Genomic DNA, 24,733 nt, shown 5'->3' with positions numbered 1-24,733 from the left:
TGTGCTGAAATAGAGCTAAATGCTCTTTTAAGGGCAATGCCCACCAAAATACCCTTTTCAGGGCAATGGGGAGCTTAGTTTTGTTTAGATAGGATTTTATTTAGGGGGTTTGTTTGTGTGGGTTGTGGGTTTTACTGTTGGGGGGTTGTTTGTATTATTTTTTTTTACAGGTAAAAGAGTGATTTCTTTGGGGTAATTCCCCGCAAAAGGCCCTTTTAAGGGCTTTTGGCAGTTTAGTTTAGGCTAGGGTTTTTTATTTTGGGGAGGATTTTTTATTTTGATAGGGCTATTAGATTAGGTGTAATTAGTTTAAATATTTGATAATTTCTTTTTTATTTTGTGTAATTTAGTGTTTATTTTTTTTGTAATTTAGTTAATTGTATTTAATGAATGTAGTGTATTTAATTGTACAGGTTAGGTTTTATTTTACAGGTAAGTTTGTATTTATTTTAACTAGGTATTTATTAAATAGTTAATAACTGTTTACTAACTAGTTTACCTAGTTAAAATAAATACAAACTTAGCTGTGAAATAAAAATAAAACCTAAGATAGATACAATGTAACTATTAGTTATATTGTAGCTAGCTTAGGTTTTATTTTATAGGTAAGTATTTAGTTTTAAATAGGAATTATTTAGGTATTAATTGTAATTTTTATTTAGATTTATTTTAATTATGTTAGTGGCTGTTAGGGTTAGGTTTAGGAGTTAATAACTTTAGTATAGTGGCAGCGATTTTGGTGGCAGCAGATTAGGGTTTAATAACAGTAATGTAGGTTGCAGCGATGTTAGGGACAGCAGATTAGGGGTTAATAATAATTAACTAGTGTTTGCTATGCGGGAGTACAGCGGTTTAGGGGTTAATATGTTTGTTATAGTGGCGGCGATGTCGGGAGTGACAGATTAGGGGTTAATAGGTAGTTTATGGGTGTTAGTGTACTTTTTAGCACTTTAGTTATGAGTTTTATGTTATGGCTTTGTAACATGAATGCCATAACTACTGATTTTCAGTTTACGGTACAGATCTTGTAGTTATGGGCTGCACCGCTCACTTTTTGGCCAGACAGGCAAACTCGTAATACCGGCGCTATGGAAATCCCATTGAAAAAAGGACTTTTTGAAAGCTGCGGTAGTTACGTTGCGTTACGGCCAAAAAAGTGTGCGGTACAGATATACCTGCAAGACTCGTAATACCAGTGGTAGTGAAAAAGCATAGTTATTAAGCTTTATCTAGCCGTTTTATTAGTGAATGTTTTCGGACCTTACATATTATGTGTGTGTGTGTGTGTGTATATGTATATGTATATGTATATATATATATATATATATATATATGTGTATATATATATATGTATATATATATGTGTGTGTGTGTGTATGTATGTATGTATGTGTGTATATATATATATATATATATATATGTATGTTTGTGTATGTATATATATATATATATATATATATATATATATATATATATATATATATACATACATACATACACACACACACACACACCCCATACACACACACACACACATATATATATATATATATATATATATATATATATATATATATATATATATATATATATGTGTGTGTGTATATGTGTATATATATATATATATATATATATATATATATGTATATGTATGTATATACACACACATTATTACATTATTTAAAGCATTAGTCTTTCAAACAGACATAGAACAGGCAAATATAGATCCAGTAATTCCTCCCTTAGATATAAATGCATTCTATTCTTAAACGGGAAGAGTCCACAGCTGAATTCATTACTTTTGGGAATTCAGAACCTGACCACCTGGAGGAGGCAAAGACACCCCAGCCAAAGGCTTAAATACCTCCCCTACTTCCCTCATCCCCCAGTCATTCTTTGCCTTTTGTCACAGGAGGTTGGCAGAGAAGTGTCAGAAGATTTTTATATAGTCTCTTATGGAGGGTTCGTTGACGAGTTTTGCTACCTGCTTTCTTCTCTCAAGTCCATGTCAGAAGCGAGGCTACTATCTGTCACACTTGAAGGGCCGTGTTTCTGTTCCACAGCGTTGATTCCGGTAAGATTGTTTCATTTTACTTCGATAATGTGAAAAAAAGTGATGTAAACGAAGAAGTCAGGGTCTCAGTGGGACTCCTTTATCTTTATAAGAAATCAAGGGTTTATATCTCCTGAGGAGAGTTATTAAACAGGGGGGACTTAATCATGTTTATGTGATTCTGTCTGCTAATGTATAGTGTTACTTGGGCTCGTGGCTAGATCGGAACATAACGTTAACGTCCTTTTCTTGTCAAGCTGCGCAACCCTTGTAGGCCTTGGTGCGCTTTTCTTTGGCCTGCACGGTGCACCTTGTGACGAGGCGTGGTCACGCTTTTGTTCCCCATTTCCATATTTCTGACCGTGTGGCGACGGAGAGAAGTCTGTTTCGCTAGCTGTCTGGGTCTCAGGAGGTGGTGAGTGCCCTAACCATTGGGGGTGTAAGGTGCCATTTTTTTTTTATTTCTCTGCCCATAATTTCTATATACCAAGTTATGGAGGATTCTGACTTTTTGGAGACGGATGTCTCTGATTCAGAGTCTACTTCTTGTGAAGAGTATGAAATGGCCCGGGTAATCCATGCTCATCAGTTATGTTCCGAATGCCACTCTAGAGGGCTCTCTTTTCCCTATACAGGGAACTTAGAGTGTGCCGAGCCATCCGCCCCTTGGGATCCCATATCTTGTGTGGCACGTCCCCTAGAACCTTCTTTGACTACGCAAGCAGGTGTTCCTACTGCCGTTACCCCTTCTCCGGAAGGCGGCTTGTTTCCTCCAGAGGTTACGGCACGGTTCCGCATGGCCATACCTATGGCTCTGGCGCATTTACATCTTCCAGAGGAGGTGTTGCTGAGATACTGTCCATGTTATGCTAACCGGGGCTCGTCAGGCGTGGGATCGCCTGGGTCGGATCAGCCATCTGGGGAAGTGGTCTCCTCTGAAGCTTCAGGGGCCCAACCCTCGGGGTCGTCAGTTGCCCTGGCGGAGGTAAGTCTTGCTTTTCGTTATAGACTGGCACGTGTCCTGCTACGACATGTTTTGGCGGTGCTCTCTCTTCTGTTCCAGACGGCAAGCTGGGTTAGACGTGTGGGGAGGAAGTTAATCTCCTGGTTGCCTTCAATTTTCCTTTCCTTTTTGGGTATCTTATTCCAGTTCTGAGCTTTGGAAGAATGGGGTCTCCGATTAGCTGGTCCTGTTGGTGTACCCATTCTTTTTGGGCGTTCACCTGCGGGTGCTGCCCTTCTCTTATTTGATCCGGTTAGGATGTATTTTTTTTTTTTATTTTTTTTTTTTAAAAGCTCATGTCTGTTATGATTTCTCCGTTGGGAAATATTTCTTCTCTGGAATTTGATACTAGCGATTTAATGGTCGTTTGTGCACTTCAACGGAAGTCACATGTTATCGAGTCCTTGTCTCAAATTTTCTGTGGCCTGGTTCAGTTTGGAGTGCCCTATGTAGCAGGCTGGTCCTGATAGGGCGCTATTTCTGTTCCTTATGGTCTATACAGGGAGTGCAGAATTATTAGGCAAGTTGTATTTTTGAGGATTAATTTTATTATTGAACAACAACCATGTTCTCAATGAACCCAAAAAACTCATTAATATCAAAGCTGAATAGTTTTGGAAGTAGTTTTTAGTTTGTTTTTAGTTATAGCTATTTTAGGGGGATATCTGTGTGTGCAGGTGACTATTACTGTGCATAATTATTAGGCAACTTAACAAAAAACAAATATATACCCATTTCAATTATTTATTTTTACCAGTGAAACCAATATAACATTTCAACATTCACAAATATACATTTCTGACATTCAAAAACAAAACAAAAACAAATCAGTGACCAATATAGCCACCTTTCTTTGCAAGGACACTCAAAAGCCTGCCATCCATGGATTGTGTCAGTGTTTTGATCTGTTCACCATCAACATTGCATGCAGCAGCAACCACAGCCTCCCAGACACTGTTCAGAGAGGTGTACTGTTTTCCCTCCTTGTAAATCTCACATTTGATGATGGACCACAGGTTCTCAATGGGGTTCAGATCAGGTGAACAAGGAGGCCATGTCATTAGATTTTCTTCTTTAATACCCTTTCTTGCCAGCCACGCTGTAGAGTACTTGGACGCATGTGATGGAGCATTGTCCTGCATGAAAATCATGTTTTTCTTGAAGGATGCAGACTTCTTCCTGCACCACTGCTTGAAGAAGGTGTCTTCCAGAAACTGGCAGTAGGACTGGGAGTTGAGCTTGACTCCATCCTCAACCCGGAAAGGCCCCACAAGCTCATCTTTGATGATACCAGCCCAAACCAGTACTCCACCTCCACCTTGCTGGCGTCTGAGTCGGACTGGAGCTCTCTGCCCTTTACCAATCCAGCCACGGGCCCATCCATCTGGCCCATCAAGACTCACTCTCATTTCATCAGTCCATAAACCCTTAGAAAAATCAGTCTTGAGATATTTCTTGGCCCAGTCTTGACGTTTCAGCTTGTGTGTCTTGTTCAGTGGTGGTCGTCTTTCAGCCTTTCTTACCTTGGCCATGTCTCTGAGTATTGCACACCTTGTGCTTTTGGGCACTCCAGTGATGTTGCAGCTCTGAAATATGGCCAAACTGGTGGCAAGTGGCATCTTGGCAGCTGCACGCTTGACTTTTCTCAGTTCTTGGGCAGTTATTTTGCGCCTTGGTTTTTCCACACGCTTCTTGCGACCCTGTTGACTATTTTGAATGAAACGCTTGATTGTTCGATGATCACGCTTCAGAAGCTTTGCAATTTTAAGAGTGCTGCATCCCTCTATTTTTGACTTTTCTGAGCCTGTCAAGTCCTTCTTTTGACCCATTTTGCCAAAGGAAAGGAAGTTGCCTAATAATTATGCACACCTGATATAGGGTGTTGATTTCATTAGACCAGACCCCTTCTCATTACAGAGATGCACATCACCTAATATGCTTAATTGGTAGTAGGCTTTCGAGCCTATACAGCTTGGAGTAAGACAACATACATAAAGAGGATGATGTGGTCAAAATACTAATTTGCCTAATAATTCTGCACTCCCTGTATCATCCACGTGGTGCCGGTGTAACATGCTGATCTGGCTGGGTGGTCACTTGCTCTCTCGGATGAGGAGCTTATTATTCTTGGTGTTTCTGCAGATAGAATAATCTTTGCTTTTTGCTAAGAGTTTTCGTTAAGTGAAACTTTCATAAGTTCCGTAAATTTTTTGAGGCTCTGCACACGCAGGGCTAAAGCATGGTAGCGGAAGCCTTCGTTCCCAAACGTCAGGCTGGTTCTCGTTCTGCCTTTGGGTGGGGCATCAGGGGATTGTACTCAGTCCTGACTGTCTTGTTCCTCATGGGCGGGGGTCCAGAACAGATCCTACTAGGGTCAATCTGGCAATTTCCCTCGTCTTCTGTTTTGAGGATTCTCCTCTTGGAATCTGTTTTCCTTGATGACAGTCTCTCTCTTCCTTCAGGTTGAGGTTTATGGGCCTTTTTCTTTCTAATGACACAATGAGTCCACGGATCATCTAATTGCTATTGGGAATATCACTCCTGCCCAGCAGGAGGCAGCAAAGAGCACCACAACAAAGCTGTTGAATATCACCTCCCTTCCCTCCCACCCCAGTCATTCTCTTTGCCTACGTTAGAGCAATGAAGTGGTAAAGTTAGGTGTTAGAAAAAGATTCTTCAATCAAGAGTTTTTATTATTTTTTTAAGTAGTGCAAGGTTGTGCTGCTTTGTCCTAGGGTCTAGCCGTAGTCCATAGCAGTATCTTCAGTAGAGCAGTGGTGGCTTTAGAGCAATGGGAACTTGGGGGACATAATTCTAACTGCGCCTCCCATATACTGATGCTGCCCTAACTCTGTAAGCCTGAGTAAAATTACTCTGTCTTTTTCTTTTTTCACAGGTCCATGTGGGGGAGAGGACCTCTCAAACCTGGGAGCTGCCTTGCTGTCGGGCAGGTTAGGAGGTAAGTGCTAATTTTTTTTCTGGGGTTGCAGAAAGAGACTCAGAATAAGTTGGGCAATTTTTTTTTTTAAATGGGACACGTACAAAGGCTCAGTGGAGTTTGGGCTCTTTAATGTGGACATCTTAGACGCAGGCACTGTGGCTAGAAAGATGTAAGGCATTGTTGGTGGTTCCACTACTCCCGGCGATTTCACTTATACAAAAACAATTTGCCGACCGAGGGATGACTTAAAAGCAGCGCCCACGATGGGCGGACCTAGAGGAGGCGGCAATTTGTGTTGCGCGCCTTTTTCCCTTACTTCCTAGTGATCGAAAGGGGAAGCAGTACAGCATCTGTTTCTATTACGCATACTCTCTTATTTTATTCGTGTCTAGGAACGAAGTCCGGTTTCCTGCATCTACTGTGAGTCCCGGATCTGGTATTAGAGAAACGGCTCCTGCTCAGAGAGAACCGGTGTCAACAGGCAGTTTGGCACCTCAGCAAAGCAACTGAGGGGTAGAGGTGATCTTCACTATTGTTTAGGTTTACTGTCCTCTCTGCAGATAAAAAATAAAAAAGTTACTGTTTAAAATTTAAAGTGACAGTAACATTTTTCCTATTTTAAATTTTATTAAAAGATTTGAACTTTTTATTTGATATTTGGATCCATTGATAGTCAGAATGGACCAAGAGGCCTTGCAAAATGCTACCTGTTCTTTGTGTTTTAATGCCAATGTGGAACCACCAATCCCTTTCTGTTCCTCATGTATTGAGAGAACTTTAAATTATAGGAATAGACTCTTTTCTGAGCCAACATTTTCCAAGGCGGATGCTGTTCAGGAGTCTAATGACAATGTTCAATATATGCCGCAGCTTTCTCCTCAAGCGTCCCAACTTGTTTCTCCAACACATACAGTGCCCTGTGCTTCCTCTTTAACTCCTCCTCGAGTTACGTTGCAAGACATCGCTTCTCTCATGGCCTCTGCGGTTTCTGATGCATTATCTGCATTTCCCATGCTGCAGGGAAAGCGCAAGAGTAAAAGTAGACATTTAGTAGGTGAGGTTACTGACGCAGTTGTTGCTATTTCGGATGCCCCCTCCCAGAAGCCTGAGGAGGAGGATCTTTTGGTATCATCTGAGGGTGAGATCTCAGACTCTGACAGTGTAATTCCTCCTGCTGATACTAAATTGTATCCTTCAGGTTTAAGCTTGAGCACCTCCGTCTGTTACTTAAGGAGGTTTTAGCTACATTGGTCAACAGCGTCAATCGTAGTTAATCTGAAGAAATCCAGTAAGCTAAACAAATATTTTGAGGTACCTTCCTCAATGAATGGGAGACACCAGGTATCCCTTTTCTTCTGTTATGTGTGATCAGTCCACGGGTCATCATTACTTCTGGGATATTATCTGCTCCCCTACAGGAAGTGCAAGAGGATTCACCCAGCAGAGTTGCTATATAGCTCCTCCCCTCTACGTCACCCCCAGTCATTCTCTTGCACCCAAAGACTAGATAGGAGGTGTGAGAGGACTATGGTGATTATACTTAGTTTTTAGAACTTCAATCAAAAGTTTGTTATTTTACAATAGCACCGGAGCGTGTTATTACCTCTCTGGCAGAGTTTGAAGAAGAATCTACCAGAGTTTTTCTTATGATTTTAACCGGAGTAGTTAAGATCATATTGCTGTTTCTCGGCCGTCTGAGGGAGGTAAAAACTTCAGATCAGGGGACAGCGGGCAGTTGAATCTGCATTGAGGTATGTAGCAGTTTTTATTTTCTGAATGGAATTGATGAAAAAATCCTGCCATACCGTTATAATGAACATGTATGTATGCTTTACACTTTAGTATTCTGGAGATGGTATTACACCGGAATTACTCTGTAAAAGTACATTAAACCTTTTAATAGGTATTTTTCATGTTAAACGTTTTTGCTGGAATGTAGAATCGTTTGCATTAATGAGGTACTGAGTGAATAAGTATTTGGGCATTATTTTTCCACTTGGCAGTTTGCTTGTGTTAATTATGACAGTTTCGTTTCTCTCTCACTGCTGTGTGTGAGAGGGAGGGGCCGTTTTTGGCGCTCTTTGCTACGCATCAAAAATTTCCAGTCAGTTTTTCTGCATGATCCGGTTCATCTCTAACAGAACTCAGGGGTCTTCAAACTTCTTTGAAGGGAGGTAGATTCTCTCAGCAGAGCTGTGAGACTTATATAGTGACTGTGATTTAAAACGTTGCTCTGTAATTTTTATGTTTAAAATTTAATTAGTGTTATTTTACTAATGGGAACAAACCTTTGCTAAAAAGTTGTGTTGTTTGTTAAGAGTGATGCTATAACTGTTTTTTTTTTCAGTTCATTTTTTCAACTGTCATTTAATCGTTTAGTGCTTCTTGAGGCACAGTACGTTTTTATTAAATAAAATTGTAACCGAGTTGCATGTTTATTGCTAGTGTGTTAAACATGTCTGATTCAGAGGAAGATACCTGTGTCATTTGTTCCAATGCCAAGGTGGAGCCCAATAGAAATTTATGTACTAACTGTATTGATGCTACCTTAAATAAAAGCCAATCTGTACAAATTGAACAAATTTCACCAAACAGCGAGGGGAGAGTTATGCCGACTAACTCGCCTCACGTGTCAGTACCTGCATCTCCCGCCCGGGAGGTGCGTGATATTATGGCGCCTAGTACATCTGGGCAGCCATTACAGATAACATTACAAGATATGGCTACTGTTATGACTGAAGTTTTGGCTAAATTACCAGAACTAAGAGGCAAGCGTGATCACTCTGGGGTGAGAACAGAGTGCGCTGATAATTCTAGGGCCATGTCTGATACTGCGTCACAGCTTGCAGAGCATGAGGACGGAGAGCTTCATTCTGTAGGTGACGGTTCTGATCCAAACAGATTGGATTCAGATATTTCAAATTTTAAATTTAAATTGGAAAACCTCCGTGTATTACTAGGGGAGGTCTTAGCAGCTCTCAACGATTGTAACGCTGTGCAATACCAGAGAAAATGTGTAGGTTGGATAAATACTTTGCGGTACCGGCGAGTACTGACGTTTTTCCTATACCTAAGAGATTAACTGAAATTGTTACTAAGGAGTGGGATAGACCCGGTGTGCCGTTCTCACCCCCTCCAATATTTAGAAAGATGTTTCCAATAGACGCCACCACACGGGACTTATGGCAAACGGTCCCTAAGGTGGAGGGAGCAGTTTCTACTTTAGCTAAGCGTACCACTATCCCGGTGGAGGATAGCTGTGCTTTTTCAGATCCTATGGATAAAAAATTAGAGGGTTACCTTAAGAAAATGTTTGTTCAACAAGGTTTTATATTACAACCCCTTGCATGCATCGCGCCGATCACGGCTGCGGCAGCATTTTGGATTGAGTCTCTGGAAGAGAACCTTAGTTCAGCTACGCTGGACGACATTTCGGACAGGCTTAGAGTCCTTAAACTAGCTAATTCATTCATTTCGGAGGCCGTAGTACATTTAACCAAACTTACGGCTAAGAATTCAGGATTCGCCATTCAGGCACGCAGGGCGCTGTGGCTAAAATCCTGGTCGGCTGATGTAACTTCTAAGTCCAAATTACTTAATATACCTTTCAAGGGGCAAACTTTATTTGGGCCCGGTTTGAAAGAAATTATTGCTGACATTACAGGAGGTAAGGGCCACGCTCTACCTCAAGACAAAGCCAAAGCTAAGGCTAGACAGTCTAATTTTCGTCCCTTTCGGAATTTCAAAGCAGGAGCAGCGCCTACTTCCACTGCACCAAAACAGGGAGGAGTTGTTGCTCGTTACAGACAAGGCTGGAAACCTAACCAGTCCTGGAACAAGGGCAAGCAGGCCAGTAAACCTGCTGCTGCCCCAAAGACAGCATGAACCGAGGGCCCCCGATCCGGGACCGGATCTAGTGGGGGGCAGACTCTCTCTCTCTTCGCCCAGGCTTGGGCAAGAGATGTCCAGGATCCCTGGGCGCTAGAGATCATATCTCAGGGATACCTTCTAGACTTCAAATTCTCTCCCCCAAGAGGGAGATTTCATCTGTCAAGGTTGTCAACAAACCAAATAAAGAAGGACGCGTTTCTACGCTGTGTACAAGATCTATTATTAATGGGAGTGATCCATCCGGTTCCGCGGTCGGAACAAGGACAAGGGTTTTACTCAAACCTGTTTGTGGTTCCCAAAAAAGAGGGAACTTTCAGGCCAATCTTGGATTTAAAGATCCTAAACAAATTCCTAAGAGTTCCATCGTTCAAAATGGAAACTATTCGGACAATCTTACCCATGATCCAAGAGGGTCAGTACATGACCACAGTGGATTTAAAGGATGCTTACCTTCACATACCGATTCACAAAGATCATTACCGGTATCTAAGGTTTGCCTTCTTAAACAGGCATTACCAGTTTGTAGCCCTTCCATTCGGATTGGCTACGGCTCCAAGAATCTTTACAAAGGTTCTGGGTGCCCTTCTGGCGGTACTAAGACCGCGAGGAATTTCGGTAGCTCCGTACCTAGACGACATTCTGATACAAGCTTCAAGCTTTCAAACTGCCTAGTCTCATACAGAGTTAGTTCTGGCATTTCTAAGGTCGCATGGATGGAAAGTGAACGAAAAGAAGAGTTCTCTCTTTCCTCTCACAAGAGTTCCATTCTTGGGGACTCTTATAGATTCTGTAGAAATGAAGATTTATCTGACAGAAGACAGATTAACAAAGCTTCTAGATGCATGCCGTGTCCTTCATTCCATTCAACTCCCGTCAGTAGCTCAATGCATGGAGGTGATCGGCTTAATGGTAGCAGCAATGGACATAGTTCCCTTTGCACGCCTACATCTCTGACCGCTGCAATTGTGCATGCTGAGTCAGTGGAATGGGGATTACTCAGATTTGTCCCCCACTCTGAATCTGGATCAAGAGACCAGAAACTCTCTTCTATGGTGGCTTTCTCGGCCACATCTGTCCAGGGGGATGCCGTTCAGCAGGCCGAACTGGACAATTGTAACAACAGACGCCAGCCTTCTAGGTTGGGGCGCTGTCTGGAATTCTCTGAAGGCTCAGGGACAATGGAGTCAGGAGGAAAGTCTCCTGCCAATAAACATTCTGGAATTGAGAGCAGTTCTCAATGCCCTTCTAGCTTGGCCCCAGTTAAAGACTCGGGGGTTCATCAGGTTTCAGTCGGACAACATCACGACTGTAGCTTACATCAACCATCAAGGAGGGACAAGAAGCTCCCTAGCAATGATAGAAGTATCAAAGATAATTCGCTGGGCAGAGTCTCACTCTTGCCACCTGTCAGCAATCCACATCCCGGGAGTGGAGAACTGGGAGGCGGATTTCTTGAGTCGCCAGACTCTTCATCCGGGGGAGTGGGAACTTCATCCGGAGGTCTTTGCCCAAATACTTCAACGTTGGGGCAAACCAGAGATAGATCTCATGGCGTCTCGCCAGAACGCCAAACTTCCTCGCTACGGATCCAGATCCAGGGATCCGGGAGCGGTTCTGATAGATGCTTTGACAGCACCTTGGAACTTCAGGATGGCTTATGTGTTTCCACCCTTCCCACTGCTTCCTCGATTGATTGCCAAAATCAAACAGGAGAGAGCATCAGTGATTCTAATAGCGCCTGCATGGCCGCGCAGGACTTGGTATGCAGATCTAGTGGACATGTCATCCTGTCCGCCTTGGTCTCTACCTCTAAGACAGGACCTTCTGATTCAGGGTCCATTCAAACATCAAAGTCTAACTTCTCTGAAGCTGACTGCTTGGAAATTGAACGCTTGATTTTATCAAAACGTGGTTTTTCTGAGTCGGTTATTGATACCCTGATACAGGCTAGGAAGCCTGTTACCAGAAAGATTTACCATAAAATATGGCGTAAATACCTATACTGGTGTGAATCCAAAGATTACTCCTGGAGTAAGGTTAGGATTCCTAGGATATTGTCTTTTCTACAAGAAGGTTTAGAAAAGGGTTTATCGGCTAGCTCATTAAAGGGACAGATCTCAGCTCTGTCCATCTTGTTACACAGGCGTCTGTCAGAAAATTCAGACATCCAGGCCTTTTGTCAGGCTTTAACTAGGATCAAGCCTGTGTTTAAAACTGTTGCTCCGCCATGGAGTTTAAACTTAGTTCTTAACGTTTTACAGGGTGTTCCGTTTGAACCCCTTCATTCCATTGATATAAAATTGTTATCTTGGAAAGTTCTATTTTTAATGGCTATTTCCTCGGCTCGAAGAGTCTCTGAGTTATCAGCCCTACATTGTGATTCTCCTTATCTGATCTTTCACTCAGACAAGGTAGTTCTGCGTACTAACCTGGGTTCTTACCTAAGGTAGTCACTAACAGGAATATCAATCAAGAGATTGTTGTTCCATCCTTGTGTCCAAATCCTTCTTCAAAGAAGGAACGTCTTCTACACAATCTGGATGTAGTTCGTGCCCTCAAGTTCTACTTGCAGGCAACTAAAGATTTTCGCCAAACTTCTTCCCTGTTTGTCGTTTATTCTGGACAGAGGAGAGGTCAAAAAGCTTCTGCTACCTCTCTCTCTTTTTGGCTTCGTAGCATAATACGTTTAGCCTATGAGACTGCTGGACAGCAGCCTCCTGAAAGAATTACAGCTCATTCCACTAGAGCTGTGGCTTCCACTTGGGCCTTTAAGAATGAGGCCTCTGTTGAACAGATTTGCAAGGCTGCAACTTGGTCTTCGCTTCATACTTTTTCCAAATTTTACAAATTTGACACTTTTGCTTCTTCTGAGGCTATTTTTGGGAGAAAGGTTCTTCAGGCAGTGGTTCCTTCTGTATAATGAGCCTGCCTATCCCTCCCGTCATCCGTGTACTTTTGCTTTGGTATTGGTATCCCAGAAGTAATGATGACCCGTGGACTGATCACACATAACAGAAGAAAACATAATTTATGCTTACCTGATAAATTCCTTTCTTCTGTTGTGTGATCAGTCCACGGCCCGCCCTGTTTTTTAAGGCAGGTACATATTTTTTAAATTATAATTCAGTCACCACTACACCCTTGGTTTCTCCTTTCTCGTTGGTCTTTGGTCGAATGACTGGAGGTGACGTAGAGGGGAGGAGCTATATAGCAACTCTGCTGGGTGAATCCTCTTGCACTTCCTGTAGGGGAGCAGATAATATCCCAGAAGTAATGATGACCCGTGGACTGATCACACAACAGAAGAAAGGAATTTATCAGGTAAGCATAAATTATGTTTTTCTCCATCTCCTATATTTAAAAAGATGTTTCCCATAGTAGACTCTATCAAGGAGGCTTGGCAAACAGTGCCTTTAAAGATCATATGGACAAAAAATTAGAGAGGTTACTCAAGAAGATGTATGTACACCAAGGTTTACAATGGCAACCTGCTGTGTGCATTGCTACCGTCACTAGTGTGGCGTCATATTGCTTTGATGCGTTGTCTGATGCTATTACGACAGACACTCCCCTTGATGAGATCCAGGATATGATAAAAGCCCTTAAGTTGGATAATTCCTTTATTACTGATGCTTCCCTACAAGTTATCAAACTTGGAGCAAAGATTTTAGGTTTTGCTGTTCTAGCCCGCAGAGCTTTATGGTTAAAACCTTGGTCTGCGGATGTGTCCTCTAAGTCTAAACTTTTAGTGATTCCTTTCAAAGGAAGACCTTGTTTGGACCATGTTTAACGGAAATAATCACTGATATTACGGGAGGAAATGGTCATCTTCTCACTCAGGATAAGAGAAACGAGCAAAAGGGGTGTCAGAGTAATTTTCGTTCCTTTCGAAATTTCAAAGGAATTTCTTCTTCTTCCAAGCAAGATCAGTCTAAACCTTCCTGGTGACCCAATCAGTATTGGAACAAGGGAAAACAATCCAAGAAGCCTGCTATTGAATCAAAGTCGGCATGAAGGACCTGCCCCCGATCTGGGACCAGATCTTGTAGGGGGCAGGCTTTCCTTATTCGCTCAGGGTTTGGTTCAAGATGTTCAGGATCCCTGGGCAGTGGACATAGTGTCCCAGGGATACAAACTAGAGTTCAAAAATATTCCTCCCAGAGGCAGGTTTCTGCTTTCAAGATTATATGTAGACCAGACAAAAAGAGAGGCGTTCTTACACTGTGTACGCGATCTCTCCGACCTGGGAGTGATAGTTCCTGTTCCAATGCTGATGGTGGCGGCAATGGACATCATCTTGTTCGCTAGTTTCCACCTCAGACCTCTGCAGTTAAACATGTTCAGTCAATGGAACGTAGATTATGCAGACTTGTCTCCACGAATACTACTGGAGCAGGAGACAAGGGATTCTCTTCATTGGTGGTTGTCTCAGGATCATCTCTCCCAGGGAACCTGCTTTCGCAGACCCTCCTGGGTGATCGTGACAACAGACGCCAGCCTTCTAGGATGGGGAGCAGTCTGGGGCTCTCTAAAAGCTCAGGGTTTGTGGACTTAGTCAGAGTTTGTTCTGCCTATAAACATTCTGGAGCTGAGAGCGATCTTCAATGCTCTTCTGGCCTGGCCCCAGTTAGCCTCGGCCCAGTTTATCAGGTTCCAGTCGGACATCATAACTTCAGTGGCTTATATCAATCCTCAGGGAGGAACGCGGAGTTCCTTAGCCATGACAGAAGTAGCCAAGATAATTCGGTGGGCGGAGACCCAAAGTTGCTGTCTGTCGGCGATCCACATCCAAAGGGGATGACAACTGGGAGGCGGACTTCCTGAGCAGACAGACCTTTCACCCGGGGGAGTGGGAACTCCATCCGGAAGTGTTTTCCAGCCTGATTCTCAAATGGGGTCAGCCAGAATTGGATTTCATGACATCTCTGCAGCATGCCAAGCTTCCGAGGTACAGATCGAGGTCAAGGGACCCTCAGACGCTATTGGTAGATGCCCTGGCGGTTCCTTTGAATTTCAGTCTTGCATACCTATTGCCTCCGTTCGCTCTTCTTCCTTGGGTCATTGCTCGAATCAAGCAGGAGAGGGCGTTGGTGATCCTCATTGCACCGGCCTGGCCTCGCAGGATTTGGTATGCAGACCTGGTGGAAATGTCATCTCTTCCACCTTGGAGACTTCCATTGAGGAAGGACCTTCTACTTCAAGGACCCTTCCTTCATCCAAATCTAGTTTCTCTGAAGCTGACTGCATGGAGATTGAACGCTTAATTTTATCCAAGCGGGGATTTTCAGATTCGGTCATTGAGACCATGATTCTGGCTCGTAAACCTGTGACTAGAAAGATTTACCACAAGATATGTAGTAAATATCTATATTGGTGTGAATCCAAGGGCTATTCTTGGAGCAGAGTTCGGATTCCTAGAATTCTGTCATTTCTCTAAGAAGGCTTGGAGAAAGGATTATCGGCTAGTTCCCTAAAGGGTCAAGTATCTGCCTAGTCTATTTTGTTGCATAAACGTCTGGCAGACGTTCCAGACGTGCAATCATTTTGCCAGGCCTTGGTCAGGATCATGCCTGTGTTCAAACCAGTTACTCCTCCTTGGAGTCTTAATTTAGTTCTTAAGGTTCTTCAAGGGGCTCCGTTTGCGCCCATGCATTCCTTAGATAATTAAGTTGTTATCTTGGAAAGTTTTGTTTCTCATGGCTATTTCATCTGCTCGTAGAGTGTCAGAGCTCTCTGCATTACAGTATGAGTCACTTACCTTATTTTTCATTCGGATAAGGTAGTTTTACGTACAAAGTAAGGATTTCTTCCTAAAGTAGTTTCTGACCGTAACATTAATCAGGAGATTGTTGTTCCTTCCTTGTGTCCTAATCCTTCTTCTCAGAAGTAACGGCTTCTGCACAATTTAGACATGGTACGTGCACTAAAATTTGTTTGTGGTTTTCTCAGGAAAACGTAAGGGACAGAAAGCTATGGCTACTTCTCTTTCTTTTTGGCTGAAGAGTATTTATACGTTTTGCCTATGAAACTGCTGGACAGCAACCTCCAGAGAGGGTTACGGCTCATTCCACGAGGGCTGTTTCTTCCTCATGGGCATTCAAAAATGAAGTTTATGTAGATCAGATTTGCAAGGCTGCAACTTGGTCCTCTCTTCACACTTTTTCAAAATTCTAAAAATTTGACACTTTTGCCTCGGCTGAGGCCGCTTTTGGGAGAAAGGTTCGTCAAACAGTGGTGCCTTCCGTTTAGGTTCCCTGTCTTGTCCCTCCCTTATCTAGCTTGGGTATTGATTGCCAATAGTGTACTATAGCTTGGGTATTGATTGCCAATAGTAATTAGATGATCCGTGGACTCATCGTGTCATTAGAAAGAAAACAAAATTTATGCTTACCTGATAAATTTATTTTTCTTCTGTTATGTGTGATCAGTCCACGGGTCATCATTACTTCTGGGATATAACTCCTCCCCAACAGGAAATGCAAGAGGATTCACCCAGCAGAGCTGCATATAGCTCCTCCCCTCTACGTCACTCCCAGTCATTCTCTTGCACCCAACAACTAGATAGGATGTGTGAGAGGACTATGGTGATTATACTTAGTTTTTATAACTTCAATCAAAAGTTTGTTATTTTACAATAGCACCGGAGCGTGTTATTGCCTCTCTGGCAGAGTTTGAAGAAGAATCTACCAGAGTTTTTACTATGATTTTAACCGGAGTAGTTAAGATCATATTGCTGTTTCTCGGCCATCTGAGGGAGGTAAAAGCTTCAGATCAGGGGACAGCGGGCAGATGAATCTGCATTGAGGTATGTAGCAGTTTTTATTTTCTGAATGGAATTGATGAGAAAATCCTGCCATACCGTTATAATGACATGTATGTATACTCTACACTTCAGTATTCTGGGGATGGTATTTCACCGGAATTACTCTGTTAAAAGTACATTAAACCTTTTAATAGGTATTTATTATGTTAAACGTTTTTGCTGGAATGTAGAATCGTTTGCATTTTCTGAGGTACTGAGTGAATAAATATTTGGGCATTATTTTTCCACTTGGCAGTTGCTTGTTTTAATTGTGACAGTTTCGTTTCTCTCTCACTGCTGTGTGTGAGGGGGAGGGGCCGTTTTTGGCGCTCTTTGCTACGCATCAAAAAATTCCAGTCAGTTACTCTTGTATTTCCTGCATGATCCGGTTCATCTCTAAAAGAACTCAGGGGTCTTCAAACTTCTTTGGAGGGAGGTAGATTCTCTCAGCAGAGCTGTGAGACTTATATATTGACTGTGATTAAAAAACGTTGCTCTGTAATTTTTATGTTTCAAATTTAATTATTGTTACTTTACTAATGGGAACAAACCTTTGCTAAAAGTTGTGTTGTTTTTAAGGATTGATGCTATAACTGTCTTTCAGTTCATTATTTCAACTGTCATTTAATCGTTTAGTGCTTCTTTGAGGCACAGTACGTTTTTGTTAAATAAGATTGTAACCAAGTTGCAAGTTTATTGCTAGTGTGTTAAACATGTCTGATTCAGAGGAAGATATCTGTGTCATTTGTTCCAATGCCAAGGTGGAGCCCAATAGAAATTTATGTACTAACTGTATTGATGCTACTTTAAATAAAAGCCAATCTGTACAAATTGAACAAATTTCACCAAACAGCGAGGGGAGAGTTATGCCGACTAACTCGCCTCACGTGTCAGTACCTGCATCTCCCGCCCGGGAGGTGCGTGATATTATGGCGCCTAGTACATCTGGGCGGCCATTACAGATAACATTACAAGATATGGCTACTGTTATGACTGAAGTTTTGGCTAAATTACCAGAACTAAGAGGCAAGCGTGATCACTCTGGGGTGAAAACAGAGTGCGCTGATAATACTAGGGCCATGTCTGATACTGCGTCACAGCTTGCAGAACATGAGGACGGAGAGCTTCATTCTGTGGGTGATGGTTCTGATCCAAACAGATTGGATTCAGATATTTCAAATTTTAAATTTAAATTGGAGAACCTCCGTGTATTACTAGGGGAGGTTTTAGCGGCTCTTAATGATTGTAACACTGTTGCAATACCAGAAAAATTGTGTAGGTTGGATAAATACTTTGCGGTACCGGCGAGTACTGACGTTTTTCCTATACCTAAGAGACTAACTGAAATTGTTACTAAGGAGAGGGATAGACCCGGTGTGCCGTTCTCACCCCCTCCAATATTTAGAAAGATGTTTCCAATAGACGCCACCACACGGGACTTATGGCAAACGGTCCCTAAGGTGGAGGGAGCAGTTTCTACTTTAGCTAAGCGTACCACTATCCCGGTGGAGGATAGCTGTGCTTTTTCAGATCCAATGGATAAAAAATTAGAGGGTTACCTTAAGAAAATGTTTGTTCAACAAGGTTTTATATTGCAACCCCTTGCATGCATCGCGCCGATTACGGCTGCGGCAGCATTTTGGATTGAGTCTCTGGAAGAGAACCTTAGTTCAGCTACGCTGGACGACATTACAGACAGGCTTAGAGTCCTTAAACTAGCTAATTCATTCATTTCGGAGGCCGTAGTACATTTAACCAAACTTACGGCTAAGAACTCAGGATTCGCCATTCAGGCACGTAGGGCGCTGTGGCTAAAATCCTGGTCAGCTGATGTAACTTCTAAGTCCAAATTACTTAATATACCTTTCAAGGGGCAAACTTTATTTGGGCCCGGTTTGAAAGAAATTATCGCTGACATTACAGGAGGTAAGGGCCACGCCCTGCCTCAAGACAAAGCCAAAGCTAAGGCTAGACAGTCTAATTTTCGTCCCTTTCGGAATTTCAAAGCAGGAGCAGCATCAACTTCCACTGCACCAAAACAGGAAGGAGCTGTTGCTCGTTACAGACAAGGCTGGAAACCTAACCAGTCCTGGAACAAGGGCAAGCAGGCCAGGAAACCTGCTGCTGCCCCAAAGACAGCATGAACCGAGGGCCCCCGATCCGGGACCGGATCTAGTGGGGGGCAGACTCTCTCTCTTCGCCCAGGCTTGGGCAAGAGATGTTCAGGATCCCTGGGCGCTAGAGATCATATCTCAGGGATACCTTCTAGACTTCAAATTCTCTCCCCCAAGAGGGAGATTTCATCTGTCAAGGTTGTCAACAAACCAGATAAAGAAAGAAGCGTTTCTACGCTGTGTACAAGATCTGTTATTAATGGGAGTGATCCATCCGGTTCCGCGGTCGGAACAAGGACAAGGGTTTTACTCAAACCTGTTTGTGGTTCCCAAAAAAGAGGGAACTTTCAGGCCAATCTTGGATTTAAAGATCCTAAACAAATTCCTAAGAGTTCCATCGTTCAAAATGGAAACTGTTCGGACAATCTTACCCATGATCCAAAAGGGTCAGTACATGACCACAGTGGATTTAAAGGATGCTTACCTTCACATACCGATTCACAAAGATCATTACCGGTATCTAAGGTTTGCCTTCTTAGACAGGCATTACCAGTTTGTAGCTCTTCCATTCGGATTGGCTACGGCTCCAAGAATCTTCACAAAGGTTCTGGGTGCCCTTCTGGCGGTACTAAGACCGCAAGGAATTTCGGTAGCTCCGTACCTAGACGACATTCTGATACAAGCTTCAAGCTTTCAAACTGCCAAGTCTCATACAGAGTTAGTTCTGGCATTTCTAAGGTCGCATGGATGGAAAGTGAACGAAAAGAAGAGTTCTCTTTTTCCTCTCACAAGAGTTCCATTCTTGGGGACTCTTATAGATTCTGTAGAAATGAAGATTTATCTGACAGAAGACAGATTAACAAAGCTTCTAAATGCATGCCGTGTCCTTCATTCCATTCAACTCCCGTCAGTAGCTCAATGCATGGAGGTGATCGGCTTAATGGTAGCAGCAATGGACATAGTACCCTTTGCACGTCTACATCTCAGACCGCTGCAATTGTGCATGCTGAGTCAGTGGAATGGGGATTACTCAGACTTGTCCCCTACTCTGAATCTGGATCAAGAGACCAGAAACTCTCTTCTATGGTGGCTTTCTCGGCCACATCTGTCCAGGGGGATGCCATTCAGCAGGCCGGACTGGACAATTGTAACAACAGACGCCAGCCTACTAGGTTGGGGCGCTGTCTGGAATTCTCTGAAGGCTCAGGGACAATGGAATCAGGAGGAAAGTCTCCTGCCAATAAACATTCTGGAATTAAGAGCAGTTCTCCATGCCCTTCTGGCTTGGCCCCAGTTAAAAACTCGGGGGTTCATCAGGTTTCAGTCGGACAACATCACGACTGTAGCTTACATCAACCATCAAGGAGGGACAAGAAGCTCCCTAGCAATGATGGAAGTATCAAAGATAATTCGCTGGGCAGAGTCTCACTCTTGCCACCTGTCAGCAATCCACATCCCGGGAGTGGAGAACTGGGAGGCGGATTTCTTGAGTCGCCAGACTTTTCATCCGGGGGAGTGGGAACTTCATCCGGAGGTCTTTGCCCAAATACTTCGACGTTGGGGCAAACCAGATATAGATCTCATGGCGTCTCGCCAGAACGCCAAACTTCCTCGCTACGGGTCCAGATCCAGGGATCCGGGAGCGGTTCTGATAGATGCCTTGACAGCACCTTGGAACTTCGGGATGGCTTATGTGTTTCCACCCTTCCCGCTGCTTCCTCGATTGATTGCCAAAATCAAACAGGAGAGAGCATCAGTGATTCTAATAGCGCCTGCATGGCCACGCAGGACTTGGTATGCAGATCTAGTGGACATGTCATCCTGTCCGCCTTGGTCTCTACCTCTAAGACAGGACCTTCTGATACAGGGTCCATTCAAACATCAAAATCTAACTTCTCTGAAGCTGACTGCTTGGAAATTGAACGCTTGATTTTATCAAAACGTGGTTTTTCTGAGTCGGTTATTGATACCCTAATACAGGCTAGGAAGCCTGTTACCAGAAGGATTTACCATAAGATATGGCGTAAATACCTATACTGGTGCGAATCCAAAGGTTACTCCTGGAGTAAGGTTAGGATTCCTAGGATATTGTCCTTTCTACAAGAAGGTTTAGAAAAGGGTTTATCGGCTAGCTCATTAAAGGGACAGATCTCAGCTCTGTCCATCTTGTTACACAGGCGTCTGTCAGAAAATCCAGACGTCCAGGCCTTTTGTCAGGCTTTAGCTAGGATCAAGCCTGTGTTTAAAACTGTTGCTCCGCCATGGAGTTTAAACTTAGTTCTTAACGTTTTACAGGGTGTTCCGTTTGAACCCCTTCATTCCATTGATATAAAATTGTTATCTTGGAAAGTTCTGTTTTTAATGGCTATTTCCTCGGCTCGAAGAGTCTCTGAGTTATCAGCCTTACATTGTGATTCTCCTTATCTGATTTTTCACTCAGACAAGGTAGTTCTGCGTACTAAACCTGGGTTCTTACCTAAGGTAGTCACTAACAGGAATATCAATCAAGAGATTGTTGTTCCATCCTTGTGTCCAAATCCTTCTTCAAAGAAGGAACGTCTTCTACACAATCTGGATGTAGTTCGTGCCCTCAAGTTCTACTTGCAGGCAACTAAGGATTTTCGACAAACGTCTTCCCTGTTTGTCGTGTACTCTGGTCAGAGGAGAGGTCATAAGGCTTCGGCTACCTCTCTCTCCTTCTGGCTTCGTAGCATAATTCGTTTAACCTATGAGACTGCTGGACAGCAGCCTCCTGAAAGAATTACAGCTCATTCTACTAGAGCTGTGGCTTCCACTTGGGCCTTTAAGAATGAGGCCTCTGTTGAACAGATTTGCAAGGCTGCAACTTGGTCTTCGCTTCATACTTTTTCCAAATTTTACAAATTTGACACTTTTGCTTCTTCGGAGGCTATTTTTGGGAGAAAGGTTCTTCAGGCAGTGGTTCCTTCTGTATAATGAGCCTGCCTATCCCTCCCGTCATCCGTGTACTTTTGCTTTGGTATTGGTATCCCAGAAGTAATGATGACCCGTGGACTGATCACACATAACAGAAGAAAACATAATTTATGCTTACCTGATAAATTCCTTTCTTCTGTTGTGTGATCAGTCCACGGCCCGCCCTGTTTTAAGGCAGGTAAATATCTTTTAAATTATTCTCCAGTCACCACTTCACCCTTGGTTTCTCCTTTCTCGTTGATTCTTGGTCGAATGACTGGGAGTGACGTAGAGAGGAGGAGCTATATGCAGCTCTGCTGGGTGAATCCTCTTGCATTTCCTGTTGGGGAGGAGTTATATCCCAGAAGTAATGATGACCCGTGGACTGATCACACAACAGAAGAAAGGAATTTATCAGGTAAGCATAAATTATGTTATTTCTTGACACAATGAGTCCATGGCCCGCCCTGTTCTAAAGACAGGTTGTTGGTTTGTTATAAACTTCAGGCACCTCTGCACCTTGTTGCTTCCTTTCTCAACTTTACTTCTGTCAAATGATTGGGGTGGGATGGAAGGGAGGTGATATTTAACAGCTTTGTTGTGGTGCTCTTCGCCGCCTCCTGCTGGGCAAGAGTGATATTCCCAATAGTAATTAGATGATCCGTGGACTCATCGTGTCAAGAAAGAAATACATTATACCAGGTAAGCATAAATTTTGTTTTTTGTCCCCTTCCTTGGGGTTGGCTTCGGATCATCTGTTTCTGGAAGTTAAAGCCTTTTGGTTATCTACTTCCGGAATCTCGTCTGCTCCCATATTTTTGGGAGTTTACAGATTAGATTGTCTCCCCTTTTTCCTGTGTCGCTCCTGTTTACGCGTTGTGGGTTTTCTCCCGCCAGGGACTAGAATACATGCTCTTTCTTCAGTCCTCGAGTAGGGGTGTCAGGGAAGTGGATCCTGAGGCTCTTGGAGACTTTTGTTAGCTTTTCTACCCAGTTTCTAAGGGAGATGTGGCGTAGTGGTTAGCTCCACCGCACCTGAAGCAGGAGGTTGTGGGCTTGAACCCAGGTAAAGCTCCTGCTTTCTCACCCGTCTTGTAAATTCTGGTGACAGCTAACATTTCTAAGCAGAGTTTTCTGTTTCTTCATACGTTACTTAGTCTTTGGACTTAGTGGAAATTGTCCCTAAAGCCTTAAGGCCTTCCAGAGTGGTTGCGTGGCTTCTCCGTTGGCTATCATCCTTTCTGTTGGTAGTTGTTTCCTGCTGTGGGTGTCTTAAGCTCTCTGTGTAAGTTCAGTGTCCAAGGTATGTTGGATATGACTGTGAGTGCATCGCCTGTAGTGCAAAGTCTACTCCGGATAGGGCAACATAGTGGTTTCTCAGGGGTTATTAAATATTTTAAGCCGGCTCTCAGTTTTCGGGTGGCCGGGTTTTTGTCCTGTCCTTGACTGGAACTTTGGGGGTCTGTATCCAGATCCCTTAGGACTGATTCTGGACGGCCCAGTTTCCCGGTCCCGGGGCGTCTTCTGTTCCTACGGGTGTATTGTTTCTCTTGCAGGGAGATTTAATCTTCTTACTGGGCCGGCCTTAGTGAACGGATGGTTTTTCTTCGGTAATGTCCTTTTGAGTTAGTCTACAGCTTTACGCTTCAACCCCGCTGTAGTAGCCTGATGGTTAGCTAAGCTGTCTAATGATGGGAAGGTTTGCAGTTTCAAACCAACTGCAACCATTTGCACCTTGATTGTGTGCTAGCCAGCCATTAAAGGGACAGTCTACACCAGAATTTTTTTTGTTTTAAAAGATAGATAATCCCTTTATTACCCATTTCCCAGTTTTGCATAACCAACACAGTTATAATAATATACTTTTAACCTCTGTGATTATCTTGTATCTAAGCCTCTGCAAACTGCCCCTTTTTTCAGTTCTTTTGACAGACTTGCAGTCTAGCCAATCAGTGCCTGCTCCCAGATAACTTCTCGTGCATGACCACAGTGTTATCTATATGAAATACGTGAACTAACACCCTCTAGTGGTGAAAAACTGTTAAAATGCATTCTGAAAGAGGTGGGCTTCAAGGTCTAAGAAATTAGCATATGAACCTCCTAGGTTAAGCTTTCAACTAAGAATACCAAGAGAACAAAGCAAAATTGGTGATAAAAGTAAATTGAAAAATTGTTTAAAATTACATGCTCTATCTGAATCATGAAAGTTTATTTTGGCCTAGACTGTCCCTTTAAGTTCTGGCTTCACTTTCCCTCCCTTTGGGGGTGAATTTGACTTTCTTGAGTATCCGCCTGGTGCTTGGAGGTACTGTTTATTCCTCTGTTTAGTGGGGTTGTTCTCCCTGCCTTGCGTGCGGGATGTCAGTGTGAAGGGATGGATTCCTTGTGCCATGCCTTTACTGTAGTCCAGTAGAGGGTGGGTCTCCCCTTGGGAATGCCCTTCATCTTCAGGAAGGGGGCTGTGTCTGGGTTATGTAACCCGAGCTTTTTGGGGGGGGGGGGGGCTGGATCCCTCCCTTTTGCCTTTTTGCAGGTTCTGACGATTAGGGGTACTTTTAATCCCTAAGTCTTTCAGACATTATCAGTCACTTTGGGCTGGGTCCGTTGCCGGAGCGAGAATCAGGGATCTGTCTGATCTGTTGATCTTAGCTGCATATCAGAATTATTGTGAACCTTCTTAAGGGAGAGGCTTCACAGTGGATCCCTCCTCGGCAGGTAGTTTTCGCTACCGGGTTCTGGGTTCAGTTCCTTCATTTCCTCTCTTTTGGGAAGGCCATGTCCTACACTGTTTCGGAGTTCTTCTGAAGAAGAAGGTTCCATAGCTAGGTTGGCGTCCTGTGGTCGCTAAGTCCTTATTTGTAGCGGGACACCTATGGCTTGGAGGAACATATTCAGATATCTGATAATGGGTTTTTTTAGCGCCTCCCGACGATGGTTTGTCTTTCGGTTGCTTTATTCTGGGTGCAAGTGAGCGCTCTGTGTAGGGGATGGATTT

General features: G+C 43.3%; 1 protein-coding gene across 1 annotated transcript in view; it reads left to right on the top strand.

Moving 5' to 3' along the window:
* Window positions 1–24,733, top strand: part of GCLC (glutamate-cysteine ligase catalytic subunit) — a gene marked incomplete in the record, with an annotated part of 285,087 nt that overhangs the window by 150,583 nt on the left and 109,771 nt on the right.

This window comes from Bombina bombina, chromosome 4, assembly GCF_027579735.1.
Source record: "Bombina bombina isolate aBomBom1 chromosome 4, aBomBom1.pri, whole genome shotgun sequence".
Taxonomy (NCBI): Eukaryota; Metazoa; Chordata; class Amphibia; order Anura; family Bombinatoridae; genus Bombina; species Bombina bombina.
This window is presented reverse-complemented; position numbering and strand designations above follow the sequence as displayed.